The sequence below is a fragment of the Schistocerca nitens genome, chromosome 5, assembly GCF_023898315.1.
Source record: "Schistocerca nitens isolate TAMUIC-IGC-003100 chromosome 5, iqSchNite1.1, whole genome shotgun sequence".
In the NCBI taxonomy this organism is placed as follows: domain Eukaryota; kingdom Metazoa; phylum Arthropoda; class Insecta; order Orthoptera; family Acrididae; genus Schistocerca; species Schistocerca nitens.
This window is the reverse complement of record NC_064618.1, coordinates 508,900,924-508,916,694: the sequence shown is the minus strand read 5'-3', so window position 1 is coordinate 508,916,694 and position 15,771 is coordinate 508,900,924. Positions and strand designations below refer to the sequence as shown.

At 42.2% G+C, this 15,771-nt stretch overlaps 1 protein-coding gene across 1 annotated transcript in view; it reads left to right on the top strand.

Moving 5' to 3' along the window:
- The window catches only part of LOC126260817 (uncharacterized), a 955,955-nt gene that overhangs the window by 850,447 nt on the left and 89,737 nt on the right, over window positions 1-15,771 (top strand). The window lies entirely within an intron of this gene.

Genomic DNA, 15,771 nt, shown 5'->3' with positions numbered 1-15,771 from the left:
ACATAACAAATTTAACTGATCTACTCAAGAGACTGCACGTAAGTATGATTTGCAGTCCGCCCCCGGTAGCTGAGTGGTCAAAGCGACAGAATGTCAATCCAAAGGGCCCGGTTTCGATTCCCGACTGGGTCGGAGGTTTTCTACGCTCAGGGACTGGGTGTTGTGTTGTTCTAATCATCATCATTTCATCCCCATCGACGCGCAAGTCGCCGAAGTGGCGTCAAATCGAAAGACTTGCACCAGGCGAACGGTCTACCCGACGGGAGGGCTTCGTCACACGACATTATTATTTTTAGTATGATTTGCAGAGTACACATGTAGATGTAGATGTAGACTTAGTCTGTTCAAAATTGGTTTAGCAATATTAGGAAAAGGTTAGACTGCCACTCACCGTAAAAATGACCCTCTGACAACGGAAGGCCACGACGTTGGGATCACGGGTTTACTTCAGACTTTGTACACCTTTAGTGGGCCATTAACACAACACAACGTGCAAGTAGAAAGGTGCACTACTCTGGCAATTCCGAGAAAATCGCACCAAAAGTTTTACACGTCTATTATGTAACTGATGCATCTGTGCGAAGGCACCGGCTGTAAGAAGTCATTGCGGTCAAGTGTTTAACGTTCGCGCTTTGCAAGAGGGTCGTAGACGAGGCTACGGTTTCAACCCCGCTAACACTTACTTTTTAAGCTATCTTTTTCATCACTGGTCACTTTCTTGTCATTTGACTATTTACTATTTGTAATTAAATTTTCATAGACGAGGGACAGGTTGCAAAGCCCAAATCAAACATCGATAAATAATAGTGCAAATGACATTATTCACAGTCAATAATATATTGACTCACAGTGTGCCAGACCACAAGAGTAATGTGCAATTACTCGTTGGATGTCCTCTCTACATCATACGTTTCAGGATGGTATTTTTCATACAGACTTGGAAAACATAAATAAAAATTTCATGCAAATACACGTCGTTTTTTGCATTATATTACCTTTCCAATGTCATATAAATTAAAGAATATGACCAGTGATGAAGAAAGTAGATTAATAATTGTCCTACGAAGCTCGTACGCTAATAACTTGATCACCGTGAACTCTAACGTCCGACGCCTACGCACAGATGCATAAGCCACATAATGCACGAGTAAAACTTCTAGTGCCATTTTTTCGGAACTTCCAGAGTAGTGCACCTCACTGCTTGAACATTACGTTGTTTAAATGACCTAATAAAGGTGTACAAAGTTTGAAGGAAATCTGAAAGTCCAGCGTCGTGGCCTCCCCTTGTGAGTTGCTGACAGGAACGACGAAAAGACTGTTACATATTATAGCTTTCAGACAAAGCCTTCATCAGCAAAGAAAAACGCCACACATTCACACAAGCACCGACGCCTCCTCCACATGTGACCGCCATACCCGGCAGCTCCGACCGGAATGTAACTGTCACATGAATAGCAATCTGGAGTGGTGTGGTGAAGGGGGAAGAATAGTAGGGTACATATGGAGAGCGGGAGAGGGGGGGGGGGGGGTAAGAAAGGCAAGGCACGCAGGGACTAGAGACTGCCACGTGCACCATCAGGACGTGGGAGAAAAAAATGTGCAACAGAAGGTGATAGTACGAGGAGACAGAAACTGTTGGGTGAAATGTGCGCTGCCGCAAGTTACCGTAGGTTGATGGCAGGTTAATTTTGAGAGTGTAGAATATGTTGTAAGGATAATTCCCATCTGCACAGTTCAGACAAGCTGGTGATGGAGGCGAGGATCCAGATGGGCCGGACTGTGAAGCAGTCATTGAATTTTTTATTCCCCACACGCCATCTCCCGTCGCTTTGCCCTGAGGTGTCTATTTCCTGCATGCCCCCACAGACAGCGCTCTTCTCTAACCCCACATGTTCCCTGATATCCCTGCCCCTTCCCCACGGTACTCCAGATTACTGTTCATGTGACAGTTTCCCGGTCGTAGCTGTCGGTGATAGCGGTCATGTATACATGAGGAATGCTTGCTTGTACGAATGTGTGTGTGTGTGTGTGTGTGTGTGTGTGTGTGTGTGTGTGTGTTTTCTTTGCTGATGAAGGCTTAGGCTGAAAGCTATAATGTGTAACAGTATTTCCGTTGTGCCTGTCCACAAGTCAATTGGTCATCTTTACAGTGAGTAGTAATCTATCCTTTTCCTAATACTGCTAATATTCCGACCTGGTGTTTCCATTCTTCAAAATTACTTGAGGATCGATAGCTGTGACAGAAGTAGTAGGGGGAGATACTGTGTTGTAGTCTGGTACAGAATAATGTCAGTTAGTTATGAATGGAAAAGGTCTACGTAATTATATTGATCAGGGCATTGCCATACGAGATCAGTCGAGATAAATGGTTTGCTCACTAGGTGCCTACTTTGAGCCTGAAAAACGTAAAAGTGCCCCACTGCTCTACTTTAACAATGTAATCGATAGAAATACTGCAGCTATGAACTTAAACAAAAACGCTATTTTGAAGATTGGCAAAGGAATGCTCGAGTGATTAAAGGAATCTGGAGAAACAGAAGCTTGAAACTCTTGAGGAAAAAACGTTCTGTGGATGCATGGATTACCTCTACAGATTAATTTACTGAGAATGCGGTTCATCGTTGTATTTATGATTATTATCACAGAAAGGAAAATCCAACAGTTATTGGTAACCCTTAAGGACTCAGCTCTTTTTCAAGGTGCTCACAAACAGTTTTTTCTTTCTTCATTTCCTTACATAACAGCAGTGACAGGTATAATTATGCTTCAGGCGTCTGTCATAATGATGACAGTAATGTCAGTGGAGTTTTCCAGTATTCACCTGCATGTTTGATTTGAGCATTTTGCAACGGTAAGCAGCATCAAAACAAAATTATATTTTCGTAAGTTCTGACATTATACGAAGGCGTCTCCAGACGTACGTACCTTCCATTAGTTCTACACAAGTACCATATGTTACGACTCTTGGTTCCGTTTTGGGAGTTTTGACTCTTGAATTCTTTTGTTGTAACATAGGTCACTGCAAACTAAGTTCGCCTCAGGAATTCAGTCTGTATCAGCAAAAGAAGTATTATTGTCTGCAACATAATTGCTGCAATACTGAAGTAAGTAGGTAGGTCAGAAAAATTAATAACAGATTAATTATAAACCTAGCAATCAGTTTCTTGTAACAAAACCACATGGATGACCACTTACAAGGGAAAGTCTCCATCACGCCCCCTCACATTTAGTGACCCAGTGGATAGCCCGTCAAAAACTGAACACAGATAAAGCATGAAAGCAGGAGGGAGGTGTATTGAACTGTGAATAAAGAAGAAAAATAGAAACAGTAAACGGCCCAAGCACAAGATGTGCAACATCGAGCGAACTGCAAGAACCACGGCGTCGTGATTGTGTGATCACGGTGTTGGACTGAAAATGGGAAGACCCATAATGAACTGTCCGTTCGGTCACTGGCGCGTCCATTCGCCGTATTCAGATTTGTGTCTGTGTAGTAGTGTAACGTCTGTTTGCAACAGCGAGGTGTAAGGAAGAAACCTCCAGACGTACGTACCTTCCATTAGTCCTACACAAGTACCATATGTTACGACTCTTGGTTCCGTTTTGGGAGTTTTGACTCTTGAATTCTTTTGTTGTAACATAGGTCACACTCGTTTATTCGCTGTTTACATTTCTGTGAGAGGCCTATGCGGCATCCTGCCTATTATCACCAGTCATCACATTTACTTGCGGCGGTAATAGATTCTTACCAATGACTCATATTCCATACCAATGAACAAATGAAATGTCGTGTGGCTAGGGCCTCCCGTCGGATAGACCGTTCGACGGGTTCAAGTCTTTCGATTTGACACCACTTCGGCGACTTGAGCGTCGATGGGGATGAAATGATGATGATTAGGTCAACACAACACAAACGCGTGGTTCCTGAAGAGGGGCAGCAGACTTTTCAGTAGTTGCAGGGGCAACAGTCACGATGATTGACTGATCTGGCCTTGTAACACTAACCAAAACGGCCTTGCTGTGCTGGTACTGCGAACGGTTGAAAGCAAGGGGAAACTACAGTCGTAATTTTTCCCGAGGGCATGCAGCTTTACTGTATGGTTAATGATGATGGCGTCCTCTTGCGTAAAATATTCCGGAGGTAAAATAGTCCCCCATTCGGATCTCCGGGCGGGGACTACTCAAGAGGATGTCGTTATCAGGAGAAAGAAAACTGGCGTTCTACGGATCGGAGCGTGGAACGTCAGATCCCTTAATCGGGCAGGTAGGTTAGAAAATTTAAAAAGGGAAATGGATAGGTTAAAGTTAGATATAGTGGGAATTAGTGAAGTTCGGTGGCAGGAGGAACAAGACGTTTGGTCAGGCGAATACAGTGTTATAAATACAAACTCAGATAGGGGTAATGCAGGAGTAGGTTTAATAATGAATAAAAAAATAGGAATGCGGGTAAGCTACTACAAACAGCATAGTGAACGCATTGTTGTGGCCAAGATAGACACGAAGCCCACGCCTACTACAGTAGTACAAGTTTATATGCCAACTGGTTCTGCAGATGACGAAGAAATTGAAGAAATGTATGATGAAATAAAAGAAATTATTCAGATAGTGAAGGGAGACGAAAATTTAATAGTCATTGGTGACTGTAATTCGGTAGTAGGAAAAGGGAGAGGCGGAAACGTAGTAGGTGAATATGGATTGGGGCTAAGAAATGAAAGAGGAAGACGCCTGGTAGAATTTTGCACAGAACACAACTGAATCATAGCTAACACTTGGTTCAAGAATCATAAAAGAAGGCTGTATACATGGAAGAATCCTGGAGATACTGACAGATTTCAGATAGATTATATAATAACAAGACAGAGATTTAGGAACCAGGTTTTAAATTGTAAGACATTTCCAGGGGAAGATGTGGACTCTGACCACAATCTATTGGTTATGAACTGTAGATTAAAACTGAAGAAACTGCAAAAAGGAGGGAATTTAAGGAGATGGGACCTGGATAAACTGACTAAACCAGAGGTTATACAGAGTTTCAGGGAGAGCATAAGAGAACAATTGACAGGAATGGGGGAAAGAAATACAGTAGAAGAAGAATGGGTAGCTTTGAGGGATGAAGTAGTGAAGCCAGCAGAGGATCGAGTAGGTAAAAAGACGAGGGCTAGTAGAAATCCTTGGGTAACAGAAGAAATATTGAATTTAATTGATGAAAGGAGAAAATATAAAAATGCAGTAAATGAAGCAGGCAGAAAGGAATACAAACGTCTCAAAAATGAGATCGACAGGAAGTGCAAAATGGCTAAGCAGGGATGGCTAGAGGATAAATTTAAAGATGGCTCTGAGCACTATGGGACTTAACATCTATGGTCATCAGTCCCCTAGAACTTAGAACTACTTAAACCTAACTAACCTAAGGACATCACACAACACCCAGTCATCACGAGGCAGAGAAAATCCCTGACCCCGCCGAGAATCGAACCCGGGAACCCGGGCGCGGGAAGCGAGAACGCTACCGCACGACCACGAGCTGCGGACTAAATATAGAGGCCTATCTCACTAGGGGTAAGATAGATACTGCCTACAGGAAAATTAGAGAGACCTTTGGAGAAAAGAGAACCACATGTATGAATATCAAGAGCTCAGATGGAAACCCAGTTCTAAGCAAAGAAGGGAAAGCAGAAAGATGGAAGGAGTATATATAGGGTCTATACAAGGCCGATGTACTTGAGGACAATATTATGGAAATGGAAGAGGAGGTAGATGAAGATGAAATGGGAGATATAATACTGCGTGAAGAGTTTGACAGAGCACTGAAAGACCTGAGTCGAAACAAGACCCTGGGAGTAGACAACATTCCATTAGAACTACTGACAGCCTTGGGAGAGACAGTCCTGACAAAACTCTACCATCTGGTGAGCAAGATGTATGAGACAGGCGAAATACCCTCAGACTTCAAAAAGAATATAATAATTCCTATCCCAAAGAAAGCAGATGTGAAAATTACCGAACTATCAGTTTAATACGTCACAGCTGCAAAATACTAACGCGAATTCTATACAGACGAATGGAAAAACTAGTAGAACCCGACCTAGGGGAAGATCAGTTTGGATTCCGTAGAAATATTGGAACACGTGAGGCAATGCTGACCCTACGGCTTATCTTAGAAGCTAGATTAAGGAAAGGCAAACCTACGTTTCTACCATTTGTAGACTTAGAGAAAGCTTTTGACAATGTTGACTGGAATACTCTCTTTCAAATTCTGAATGTGGCAGGGGTAAAATGTAGGGAGCGAAAGGCTATTTACAATTTGTATAGAAACCAAATGGCAGTTATAAGAATTGAGGGGCATGAAAGGGAAGCAGTGGTTGGGAAGGGAGTGAGACAGGGTTGTAGCCTCTCCCCGATATTATTCAATCTGTATATTGAGCAAGCAGTGAAGGAAACAAAAGAAAAATTCTGGGTAAGTATTAAAATCCATGGAGAAGAAATAAAAACTTTGAGGTTCGCCGATGACATTGTAATTCTGTCAGAGACAGCAAAGGACTTGGAAGAGCAATTGAATGGAATGGATAGTGCCTTGAAGGGAGGATATAAGATGAACATCAACAAAAGCAAAACGAGGATAATGGAATGTAGTCGAATTAAGTCGGGTGATGCTGAGGGAATTAGATTAGGAAATGTGACACTTAAAGTAGTAAAGGAGTTTTGCTATTTGGGGAGCAAAATAACTGATGATGGTCGAAGTAGAGAGGATATAAAATGTAGACTGGCAATGGCAAGGAAAGCGTTTCTGAAGAAGAGAAATTTGTTAACATCGAGTATAGATTTAAGTGTCAGGAAGTCGTTTCTGAAAGTATTTGTATGGAATGTAGCCGTGTATGGAAGTGAAACATGGACGATAAATAGTTTAGACAAGAAGAGAATAGAAGCTTTCGAAATGTGATGCTACAGAAGAATGCTGAAGATTAGATGGGTAGATCACATAACTAATGAGGAGGTGTTGAATAGGATTGGGGAGAAGAGAAGTTAGTGGCACAACTTGACTAGAAGAAGGGATCGATTGGTAGGACATTTTCTGAGGCATCAAGGGATCACCAATTTAGTATTGGAGGGCAGCGTGGAGGGTAAAAATCGTAGATGGAGACCAAGAGATGAATACACCAAGCAGATTCAGAAGGATGTAGGTTGCACTAGGTACTGGGAGATGAAGAAGCTTGCGCAGGATAGAGTAGCATGGAGAGCTGCATCAAACCAGTCTCAGGACTGAGGACCACAACAACAACAACACCCAGTCCCTGAGCGGGCCCTTAGGACTGACATTCTGTTGCGCTGACAACTCAACTACCGGGGGCGGACCTTCTGTAACCAATGTATATAGCATGATAATTGCCAAGGTTACAGAAGAAGAACAGTCACTTTAATAACCGGACGAAAAGTTCAAATTTTCTGATAAAATGGGGCAGGATGGAGATTGGAACACAGATTTCCCGATCCAGAGTAGAACACCGTGACATCGTTGTTCTGGCAGTTAGCTGGGTGTCACACGTCTTCAGCTTCGACCGTTCACTGTTTCTATTTTTTTATTTTTTTTTCACAGTTCAGAACACTTCCTTCCTGTTTTGATGCTTTATGTGTGTTCAGTTTTTGACGGGTTATCCACAGGGTCATTTTACCACTAAATCTGACAGGGGTACGACGGGGACTTTCCTTTGTTAGTAGCCTACTTGACGTGCGACCAGTCCAATTGTGTGTCACATTTAACTGAAATTATCTCGTGTCAGAAAACTGTGCGAGAGTTTCGGTGTGGAGTAGATGAAAATGTTACGCATCCTTAAAATTTCAGTGGCTTAATGTGTCCACCTAACTTGAATAACAAAAAAGTTTTCCACATGTCTAAAATTCTGTTACGTCGTCCTAAAATGCATTTTCGTAAACTGTCCGTATATCGTCTCAAAAATGTATTTCTGCAAATAAAACTAAAGTGAAAAAATATTACAGCTCTCTCTGACCACATTGATACAAGCTCTAAATTTATAACGCGCATAGGTCGTCTGTATGAGCGAGTTGAACGAGATGTAAGATTACACATGTGTTCTACCCCGCGCCTCCATGAGCTCCTGCCGAACGGTCAATCCTAAAGTAATTTGGAATGAACCACACAGGTAGTTTCCGTAAGAGGGTGAAAAAATGTAACAGGACATAGAGAATACTTCACTGAACAATTTGAGGTAGGGGACCTGGGGTCGGAGAAGCCAGGTTAAGGAGATACGGAAATAAACTTGTTTACCGCGTTGTCTAGGATTACTGTCTTCCAGCTTATTTACAACTAATATGCGGACAAATTTACAAGCACTGTCCTGTTTATTTACATGTATATTCTTTATTTCCTGCAAGGAAACGAGAATGACGAACCTGATTACTAGAATATATTTCCTGGTCACCGGATTGGAAGGAAAGGTCCTATCCCATGGCCCGCGACATCACCTGACCTGAACCCCCTTGATTATTTCCAAAGGTGATATCTAAAGTCACTTGTGTATGAGGCCCCAGTGGATATGGAGAGGGAATTAGTTGCCAGAATTGTAGCTACCTGTGTTGTAATTTGAAACACGCCAGGGATATTTATTATGGTGCGTCAGAACCTTCTTCGCCAATGTTATGCGTGCATTGAGGTTGTTGGCCGTCAGCTTCAGCACATGTTATAAGATACACTACAAATGGCACGTTCGTTGTGTCAATGACGATATTTGGAGTTTATTGTACCTAATGTAACGAGCGGTTCTAGGTGCTACAGTCTGGAACCGCGCGACCGCTACGGTCGCAGGTTCGAATCCTGCCTCGGGCATGGATGTGTGTGATGTCCTTAGGTTAGTTAGGTTTAAGTAGTTCTAAGTTCTAGGGGACTGATGACCTCAGAAGTTAAGTCCCATAGTGCTCAGAGCCATTTGAACCAGTTTTGTAACTAATGTAAATAAAAATGTACACAGTACTATGATTTTATTCCTGTTATCTCCTTAAGCTGGCTTCTCTGACCCCAGGTTACTTACCTCAAATTGCTCAGTGGAGCATCGTCTGTCTCCTGTTCAATTTTTGCACGCTCTTACGGAAACATCTGTAGAGATCAGAATCGGAACCAGCGTGAGGCCAGTGTTGAGGGTTGCATTCGTCAGAAATCAAGGCGCCGCTATTGACGGCAGTGCTATACTGGCTTCCTTCCTTCCTGCTTTAGTTTTGCGAGTAGGCCTAGTCTGAGAATGGTGGCACTTCGGTCACGTCCTACACGTCAACTCGTTCCCTCTTGTTAAGGGGGTAGTCTTGCTCGAACACGTTGCAAATATGAGATTTTTCGTGACTTTTTCAAGTAAAATAATAAGTTATGCTAAATTGATGATATACTTTTTTCCTTACATCTTTGTCTTAAGAAATCACTTTTGTGTCCACATTGGATCCTCTCTGTAACCACTGCCTCAGGTGGAAGGACCTCTTGCTACCAGAACATTGGTCACCTGTGGGAATTCCAAAAGTCCTCATATTGAAACTGTATCAAAATAATTTTGTATATGTCATTGTCAATATATTTTCAATCAACGTACATAGGATAACTGAAAAAATAAATTTTAACATTTTAGTGACAGGGTGATTAAAATTTCATTTTCTTCACCCAAAAAATAGAGACAAAAGTGTGGATCGAAAATAGACCATCGAAGATGCATCAAAATGGCTGTGTATGCTGACAGATAATTGAATTGTGAATATCAGCATCAAATTCTGATCAAAATCGTATGTACCTTTGACAAGTTATGTTTCCCACCAATTTGAAAAATACGGTTTCGATAAAAAGTTTATCGAATACTGTGCGTTTTAACAGGCACTGTATCGAAATTTTATTCTCCATACAGGGAAGGCGACAAAATATCACCCACTAAGTCACAACGTGGAAGAATGTGTGCATTGATGATCGTGACAGACGATCATTGAAAAAGATTGTGACGAAAAATAAGAGGACGACAGCTCAAAAGTCCCTGCAGAAATGAATGTTGCACTCATGATTCCTATCAGCGTCAAAACAACACGAAGGAATCTCCATAGGCAGGGAATTAAAGACGGAGATGGAATTCCAAAGCCACGCACCAGCGAAGCCAACATACCTGGGCTGTGAAGCAATGGAAGAAAGTCGTTTGGTCGGATGAGTCTTGTTTCACACAGTCTCCAACTTCTGACCGAGTTTACTTGGTGGGGGTTCGGTGATGATTTGGGCAGTCACACTGCGGTGTTTCATGTGCCTCATGGTTATTCTGCTAAGTCGCATTACTGCCAAGGATTATGTGACCGATGGCTGGGTGTTGTGTGATGTCCTTAGGTTAGTTAGGTTTAAGTAGTTCTAAGTTCTAGGGGACTGATGACCATAGATGTTAAGTCCCATAGTGCTCAGAGCCATTTGAACCATTATGTGACCATTTTGGCTGATCAGGTCCATTCCATGACTCAATGTTTGTTCGGCAATGGTGATGATGAGATCCAGGACGACAACGCCCCTGTTCACACAGCTTGCATCGACTACGACAGGTTTTGTGAACACAAGGCACCCTGGCCTCCGAAGTCACCAGATCTCTATATTATTAAGCCATTGTGGTCTACTTCGGACAGAACGGTGTGTGATCGCTACCCACCTCCATCATCGCTACCTGAAATTGCCTCTGTTTTGTTGTAAGAGTAGTGTAAGATCCACTTGAAAACGATACGGGTCCTGTATTTACCCATTCTGAGGAGAATGGAAGCTTATTTGAATGCGTCGGGTTTCCTACACAGTATTAGGCTTGGCGGTGTGTTGCGGTTATGGGGTTTCCATATTTTTGTCATCCTCCTGTACATCTACAGCTACATTTACATTTACATCTATACTCTGCAGACCACTGTGAAGTGCATGGCAGAGGGTCAGTTATCAGGGCTTCTTCCCGTTCCACTCACGTATGGAGCGTTAGAATAATGACTGCTTAAAAGTCTCTGTGCGTGCTTTTATTACTCTAATCTTGTCTTCACGATCCCCATGCGGGCGAGACATAGAGTTCGTAGAATATTCTTAGATCCATCGTACAGTTAGTTATAGAAACTTTCTAAGTAGGTTTTCCCGAGATATATTGCGTCTATCTTCAACCGTCTGCCAGTTCAGTTCTTTCAGAATCTCAGTGAAACTCTCCCATGAGTCAAATAAACTTGTGACCATTCGTGCCGTCCTTCCTTTTGTTCTTTCAATATGCCCTAACACTCCTATTTGGTACGGATCCCACACACTTGAGCAATATTCCAGGATAGGTCGGACGAGTGACTGGAAAGCAATCTCCTTTGTAGACTGACTACTTTTCCGCAGTAATCCCCCACTGAACCGAAGTCTGCCGCATGCTTTACCTACGACTAAATTTATGTGGTCATTCCGTTTCATATCAAAAATGGCTCTGAGCACTATGGGACTTAACATCTGAGGGCATCAGTCCCCTAGAACTTAGAACTACTTAAATCTAACTAACCTAAGGACATTACACACATCCATGCCCGAGGCAGGATTCGAACCTGCGACCGTAGCGGTCGCGCGATTCCAGACTGAAGTGCCTAGAGCCGCTCGGCCACACTGGCCGGCCGGTTTCATATCCCTACAAATTTTTACACCAAGGTGTTTGTGTGAGTAGACCGATTCCATTTGTGGCTTATTGACCTTATAGAGGTAAGGCACTACGTTTTTCTGTTTTGTGAAGCGCACAGTTTTACATTTCCGAACATTTAAAGCAAGTTGCCAATCTTTGCACCACATGGACACCCCATTTAGACATATTGTCGACATCCGGCTGGATATTTGTGCAGCTTTTTTCAAACAATACCTCATTATAGATAACTACATCATTTTCGAAAAGTCTGAGCTCACTATTAATATTGTCTGCAAGGTGATTAACACAGTCAAGGCAGCCTGTAAAAGGAAAAAGAAGGCGTATCGAAAATGGCTACATACTAGAACTCAGGTAGACAGAGAAAGTTATGTTGAAGAAAGAAACAAAGCCAAACAAATAATTGCAGCATGCAAGAAGAAATCTTGGGAAGACTTTGGAAACAGGTTATAGACTTTGGATCAAGCTGCTGGAAAACCATTCTGGAGTGTAATTAGCAGTCTTCGAAAGGGAGGTAAGAAGGAAATGACAAGTATTTTGGACAGGTCAGGAAAACTGCTGGTGAATCCTGTTGATGCCTTGGGCAGATGGAGAGAATATTTTGAAGAGTTGCTCAATGTAGGTGAAAATACGATCAGTAATGTTTCAGATTTCGATGTACAATGAGATAGGAATGTTGATGCAAATAGAATCACATTTGAGGAAGTGGAGAAAATGGTCAATAGATTGCAGCGCAATAAAGCGGCTGGGGTGGATGAAATTAAGTCGGAACTCATCCAATACAGTGGAATGTCAGGTCTTAAATGGCTACACAGGATAATTGAAATGGCGTGGGAGTCGGGACAGGTTCCATCAGACTGGACGAAAACAGTAATCACACCAATCTTTAAACATGGAAACAGAAAAGATTGTAACAACTACAGAGGTATCTCTTTAATCAGCATTTTGGGTAAAATCTTCTCAGGTATTGTTGAAAGGAAAGTGCGAGTATTAGTTGAGGACCAATTGGATGAAAATCAGTGTGGGTTTAGGCCTCTTAGAGGTTGTCAGGACCAGATCTTTAGCTTACGGCAAATAATGGGGAAGTGTTACGAGTGGAACAGGAAATTGTATCTATGCTTTATAGATCTAGAAAAGGCATATGACCGGGTTCCTAGGAGGAAGTTATTGTCTGTTCTACGAGATTATGGAATAGGAGGCAAACTTTTGCAAGCAATTAAAGGTCTTTACATAGACAGTCAGGCAGCAGTTAGAGTTGACGGTAAATTGAGTTCATGGTTCAGAGTAGTTTCAAAGGTAAGACAAGGCTGCAACCTGTCTCCACTGTTGTTCATATTATTTATGGATCATATGTTGAAAACAATAGACTGTCTGGGTGAGATTAAGATATGTGAACACAAAATAAGCAGTCTCGCATATTCGGATGACTTAGTTGTGATGGCAGGTTCGATTGAAAGTTTGCAAAGTAATATTTCAGAGATAGATCAGAAATGTAAGGACTATTGTATGAAGATTACCACCTCCAAAACGAAAGTAATGTCAGTGGAAAAGAGATATAAACGGATTTAGTGCCAAATAGGCGGAACAAAGTTAGAACAGGTGGACGGTATCAAGTACTTAGTACGCATATTCTCACAGGATGGCAACATAGTGAAAGAACTGGAAGCGGGGTGTAGCAAAGCTAATGCAGTGAGCGCTCAGCTACGATCTACTCTCTTCTGCAAGAAGGAAGTCAGTACCAAGACTAAGTTATCTGTGCACCGTTCAATCTTTCGACCAACTTTGTTACTACCACATCTGTCGGTGATACTCCATATAAGATTATATGCCGTGTTTTCCGCATCTTAAAATCTTCAGTCTATTCACAAATATCACTTGATACCCCACATGATCGTATTTCCGATAATAAGCGTACATGCGGCACAGAGTCAAACGCCTTTCGGAAGTCAGGTAACAGTGCATCTGTACCTGACTACCTTGCTCCATGACTTTCAAGATGTCCTGTGAGAAAAATGCGAGTTGGGTTTCACATGATCGATGTTTCTGGAACCCATGCTAGTTGCCACGGAGAGAGTCACTCTGTTGGAGATATCTCATCACATTTGAGTTCAGAAGATGGTCTAAGATTCTACAGCAAACGGATGTCAAGGATATTGGACGGCAGTTTTGCGGATCATTTCTAATAACCCTTCTTATAAATTGGTGTGACCTGTGCTTTCTTCCAACCACTTGACACAGTTTGAGGGATCTTCGGTATACTTTAGTTTAACGAGGAGCTAACATAGCCGAAAATTCGGTGTAGAATCTTCTAGAGATTCTATTAGGCCCTCGAGTTTTGCTCGGTTTTAACGATTTCAACTGTTTCTCAACGCCAATGAAACTAATATCTATTTCACTTATCTTTGTATTGGTACTTGAATGAAACTGGAGCAGTGCTTCTGGATTTTCCTTTGTGAAGGAACGTTTGAAAACGGGGCTAAGAATTTCTGCATTTGCTTTGCTTTGCTACGGAAATTGCAGCTTCTGTCTCGTCCATTAACGTTTGGAAATAGGGTTAAGAATTTCTTCGTTTGCTTTGCTACGGAAATTTCAGTTTCTTTCTCGTCCATGAGTATCTGGATACTAACTGTGGTGCCACTACAACCTTTACATATCCTCCCAATTTCTTCGGGTTTTTTGAGAGGTCATTCGATAATATTCTGCTACAGTAGCCGTTGAATGCTACACGCATTGCCCTCTTGACAACCAAACCCATTGCGTGTAGCATCTCTCTATCTGTTCCCCTATACTTTGTTTTACGTCTAGTATGCAATAGTCTCTATTCCTGCAGAAATTTCTCTACGATGAATGTATACCATGCAGGGTCCTTCTCATCATGAACTGTTCTACTGTGTACATATCTGTCCAGTGCATTGTTATTTATTCTTTTAAACTCAAGTCATAATTCCTCTACATGGCCCTGTCCTGAAGTAAAAGTTTCAAGTCCCTCATTGATATATGATATTATCGCCTCTTTATGTAGTTAACTGAATTTGCTTTAGTTGCCTTTTGTAATCATTGTTGCTACAACTACCTCATGGTTACTCATACCAGTTTGAATGTGAACATCGTAAAAGAGATCAGTTGATTTGCTGTCATTAGATATAATGTATTTCTATAAATAGAGGACTCCAAACTGCCTGTTCTAGGTAGCTCTCAGGGGAGGTTTTTAGTAATGTTTCTCAGTGTCTTTTCACGCGCACATCTAAAAAGACGGTAATTACCCCAGTTGACTTACGGATGATTACAGAATGACTGGGGAACTTACATACTAGCTAACTGAGGTTTCCTCTACAGTTTTCAGTTACATCGGGACGATATGAGAATTCAGTTACAGGTTTATTGACACTGTGTCCCGCATGCAGCTTCCGTTTCTATCTCAGTGGATTTGAAGTTCTTGTCTATTGCGAAAAATACATCACCTCCATTTCCCATTAGCGTGTCCGTTCGCAAACGCTTAAATTTTGTCCAAAAATCTCGTTTTTTGTGAATCTCGGGCTTTAGTCGGTTTTTTCTGTCAGTATTATGTGAGCGTTATTTCCTTTTAGAAACACTTCAGACTCCAGCACTTTTTTGCGAATGTTTCTACTGTTAACCATTTAATATTCTCGCTTGTTGGCGGGGAGGGGGGCGGAGGGGCATCAAATGGTTCAAATGGCTCAGAGCACTGTGGGACTTAACAGTCCCCTAGAACTTAGAACTACTTAAAGCTAACTAACCTAAGGACATCACACACATCCATGCCCGATGCAGGATTCGAACCAGCGACCGTAGCGGTCGCGCGGTGCTAGACTGAAGCGCCTAGAACCGCTCGGCCACTCCGGCCGGCAGGGGGGTGGGGGGGGGAGGTGGCATTTCTTTGTATCTTACACTGACACTGTGGTGTCTTCTACAGCTAGCATTATCGGACTGGATAGAGAGTCGCTCAATCTAAAGAAAACTTTGTGTACACCTACACACAGTCAGCTACCTTGGTAGCGTACATCTGATCGATTTAGAGGACCTTGCAGTTCTCAGTCTTATGGCGCAAGTCTAGGAAGTCGAAGCCTAGCTTGTCACAGAACCTTTGCAGTCTCTG